Genomic DNA, 4,670 nt, shown 5'->3' with positions numbered 1-4,670 from the left:
GAGGTTTAGATCAACTGAGGCACCCAGAAATAACACTCTCCAGCCTGTTGAGTAGCCTGCAGGGTGGGCAGGGTTTCCAGGTTCCCAGCTTTTGTGAGCTGTCACTCATGCTGAGGGTGGGCTATCATGATGACCTGTCTTTGAGTCATTTCTGCTCCTGTAAATAACCCCTCAACCATATTACTGTAAGTAACCCCAATAAAACTTATTTGTTCAACAAGTTGGACTTCAGTGGTATCTGTATTTTGATCTATCCAGGGTTCTCTATCTGGGGAGAGTAGACATGTATTTCATTTCCACATTAAAAGTTTTGTCACACAACAGTACCTACTGGGTTTTATAACTGTAAAATTCTTTTTTCTTTGTAATTAGTAAGCATACATGAGGAGCCATTTAAAAGGACAATTATATTTTGTTTTCTATTATTGACCCTGATGGACAATTTCCTAAAAAATGTACTAATCAGGACAAGCTAGATTATGCTGAGAGGATCTATGTAACCCTGTCATCTCCAGAAGTGAACTGAGATGTGTATGATTAGTTCGTAGCACTCTAACCCTGTCTTCCAACTCCTGGACTGACATGGGGGTGAGCAGACCTGCCACCCTCCAAAGAACATTGATACATCCTTTCAGGTTACATCACAATCAGCCATGGAACCTTGAAGGCTGTGGGTAGGGCAACCTCTGAGTCACACATCACTTGTGAGGGTTGCCTCTGATGTGTTATTTGCATGGTTAAGGCCTGGTGTCTTACAGTGGATAGAAAAATTCATCCAATTTCAAAGTTCTGGGTCTTTAGCTGGTTACTGAGCCCTTGCAGGACCCTTCTGAGGAAGTAATCCTAGAACCCCACGGGGTTTCCCACAGTGGACCCTGGTGAACTGCCAACATTTGGTTATTGACAATTTTTTTTTTTTTTTTTTTTTTTTTGGTTTTTCGAGACAGGGTTTCTCTGTGTAGCTTTGCACCTTTCCTGGAGCTCACTTGGTAGCCCAGGCTGGCCTCGAACTCACAGAGATCCGCCTGCCTCTGCCTCCCGAGTGCTGGGATTAAAGGCGTGCGCCACCAACGCCCGGCTGGTTATTGACAATTAATTGGTTCCCATTTCCAGCTCAATTGGCTTTGTGCTCTGACTGACCTGACATCCAAAGTCAATGCTTGTTTATAAAGAAAATCTATTATCTCTTCATTTTATGGACTGATAGGTTTCTGACCTTGAGCCAACTTGTGGATTACACCATTACTGGAATAAGTAATACTTCAGATATCAGTGTGACAATAGCCCAGGAATACCCAGCCAGAATCAGGCAGACAGTTGCATTTATTTGGAAATAGGAAGGCTATACCAAAATGGGGAGCCAGCACCCATCAAAGGCAAATCCAGAAGTGAGTCCATGTGGCAATCTAAACAGTGTGGGATGGAGATGGAGCCTGAAGTTTCTGGGCAAGGTCAAAAATGAAAATACCAGAATAAAGGTGGGACAGAGATCGAGTTTGAAGCTTTGGGACAAGGTAAAAAAAAAAAAAAAAAAAAAAAAAAAAAAAAAAAAAAAAAAAAAAAAAAAAAACCTGAAATGCAAGAATGAGGGTGGAACAGGTTTGGAGATTGAAGAGCCCAGCAAAACTCAGAAGAGGATACCTCAGGAACAGCAAAACTGAGAGCTTCAAAGTCAACAGCCATGCAAGGATGAGGTACGGGAACCCCATCAAAAAAGTCTAAAACAACTAAAGCCCCTAGAGTGGGCCAAAGGTCCACAGGAGCAGGCTGTAACTGTGAGAAAGTCTGGGGATGGCGGCAAGGGTCACAAGAGGCCCTCTTGCCTCATGGAGGAATATGCCGAAAACCACCAAAGGCAAAAGTGCCAAAGGTTACTACAGCACCTTCCACCCAGTGATCATATGAAATCTGACCCACAGAGGGCTCACACAACCCTAGTGGACACCTTGAAGATCAAAGGTTGTGTGGAAGGGCACAGTCATGGATCCAGAACAACTCAATGTGATCCTAAACAATCTACTGTTGTTACCACAAAGGAATGTGTCTCACCAGACAAAAAAGTGAAGATGTGCACGGAGAACTCTTTTGATACACGGAAGAACGATGCCGTAAACCTTGAAGGAAGAAGGGGACACGATGTGGAGCCTGACTTGCTAAGAGCAGAGGCTCAAGTCTTCCTGTATAGTGGCAGCAGTAGGTCACTCCCCAACAAGATGCCAGTAGTTATGGCAGAGAAAAAGCCTGTTGTAGACCAAGAAAAGATCAAAAGAATGGATGAAGTCCTTAATGTTACAGAGGACATGGAAAAGGAAATAAGAAATGCACTAGGTCCAGGACGCCAAGAGGAAATCTTAACTAGTGCATTCAAATTACATATTACTTGAGGAGATATCCACACACTAGAGAATGGTGAGTGGCTCAATGATGAAGTCATCAATTTTTACATCAATCTTCTGGTTGAGAGAAATAACAAAAAAGGGTACCCAGCTATTCACGTGTTCAGAACTTTCTTTTATCCTAAACTAAAGCATGGTGGCTACTGTTCCTTTAAACGATGGACTCAGGGAATAAAACTGTTTGAAAAAGAAATTATTCTAGTACCTATTCACCAGAAGGTACATTGGAGCCTGATAGTAATCGACCTAAGAAAACAGAGTATCATATACTTTGATTCAATGGGACAGACAGGGCAGAGTATTTGTGAGACCATCTTTGAATATTTACAAAATGAGAGCAAAACTCGAAGGAACATTGAGTTGGACCCTTTGGAGTGGAAAAGATACAGTATGACATCAAAGGAGATTCCTCAACAACTGAATGGGAGTGACTGTGGAATTTTTACTTGTAAATATACAGATTACATTTCTAGAGACCAACCACTTACCTTTTCTCAACAACACATGCCCATCTTTAGGAAGAGGATGGTGTGGGAAATCCTGCATAGTCACTTTCTGTAACAACATCCACCTGGTTGCTATGGCACCCTGCACTTTTCCATTGATGTTTCTATATACCTCAAACAAGAGGGGTTGAAAAGATTTAAAACAGATACTGAGCTGCCTGACATGATGAAGCCCACTCTCTTCAATGTAGTCCTGACCTGGGGAGTCCTGCCCAATGCCATCTATAGGCTGCAAGTAACTACTGCAAGCTTAGAAACCGCTGATCAACCCACACAAGAACACATGTTTTAATGTTGCATTTAGTTTCTGAATTGGTTTAATGTTGGATTTAGTTTATGAATTTTTTTTGTCTTCTTCCCCCACCAATGACTGTTTATGTTTTCACTCACTCATTTGCAAACCTTGGCAGTTGTCATTTTACAATATTCTCTAGTTGCCAACTCTGTTCCTTGTTTGAACTGTTTATTCTTGAAAGGAATGCCCATCACAATGTCCTTGTTGCTTAAGATCAGGAGGGACCTCAGCAAGAAGAGGCAGGAAGTGTTGACTAGCGTCTCTAATGATGGAGTTTTATCTGTTAAACTGAAGCTGGAAGTATTTTTTAAAGCTTGAAAATAGTACAAGAAAGACAATGAACTGCACAGACTGATGCTTTCCTGACCCATCATACTCTACTGGACTTGTATAGGATGCAGAACTGTTGAGAAAAGCATCATGCTTATTTAAAGACACATTCCTTCCCAGAATTAAGGAGACTTGCCTTAGTTTTGGGAAGTTGATTAGAAATAACTATAATGGCAAATATCCATTATTATCCCGGGTCTCATTGAATCCAAACCTCAGCTTTGCTATATTGAATTATTTGGAAAGTTTGATTCAATTTAAAGTTATGTTTTTTACTAAATTCATTAGATTAATATTGCTATATCCCATTCCCACTATACAAGTGGGGATTTAGGGTTGATAGTGCTCATTATACAATAATCCATTTTACTTGTGATAAATTGTATTTAACTTTTCTGTTCCCTATATTATAGTTGTGTTTATGCAATTTTTATTTAATAAAGTTTAAAATTGTTCAGAAAATATTTTGCAAAAATAGTGGATAATTTTCTTGCTATACACCACCAACTAAAATTAAAACAATATTAGATAAACAATTTAAGCAGACCTATAATCCCAAGAAAAATAGAAGCAGTAATTAAATGTCTACCAAGAAAATAAAACAAAACAAAAGAAAAATAACCAGGATGAGATGGTTTTAGCATAGATTTCTACAAGACTTTTCAAGAAGAGTTAATGACAATACTCCTCAAATTATACCACAAAATAAAAACATAAAGAGCGCCGGGCGGTGGTGGCACACGCCTTTAATCCCAGCACTTGGGAAGCAGAGGCAGGCGGATCTCTGTGAGTTCGAGGCCAGCCTGGGCTATCAAGTGAGCTCCAGGAAAGGCACAAAGCTACTTAGAGAAACCCTGTCTCGAAAAACCAAAAAAAAAAAAAAAAAAAAAACCATAAAGAGCATTGCCCAATTTTTTTAAGTGGCCACAGTTATCCTGATATTGAAACCACATAAACACTCAACAAAGAATGAGAACCACAGACAAATTTACCTCATTAACTTTTTATGCAGACAAATAGTTTTTCAAGGCTAAGAACGATTTCAAAGCCCTCTGTCTAGAGAATAGCTGATAGGCTCGGACAAAGTCTGTCTGGGAATGGCATGAACCTTTGTTTTCTTGTTCTATGATCCAATTAATCTTC

General features: G+C 40.0%; 1 pseudogene; it reads left to right on the top strand.

Moving 5' to 3' along the window:
- Positions 1-1,396: 1,396 nt before the first annotated feature.
- Positions 1,397-3,190, top strand: LOC114708038 (annotated as a pseudogene).
- The last annotated feature ends 1,480 nt before the right edge of the window (positions 3,191-4,670 follow it).

The sequence above is a fragment of the Peromyscus leucopus genome, chromosome 11, assembly GCF_004664715.2.
Source record: "Peromyscus leucopus breed LL Stock chromosome 11, UCI_PerLeu_2.1, whole genome shotgun sequence".
NCBI classification, from domain to species: domain Eukaryota; kingdom Metazoa; phylum Chordata; class Mammalia; order Rodentia; family Cricetidae; genus Peromyscus; species Peromyscus leucopus.
The sequence above is the reverse complement of the archived record's forward strand: the minus strand, read 5'-3'. Positions and strand labels throughout refer to the sequence as shown.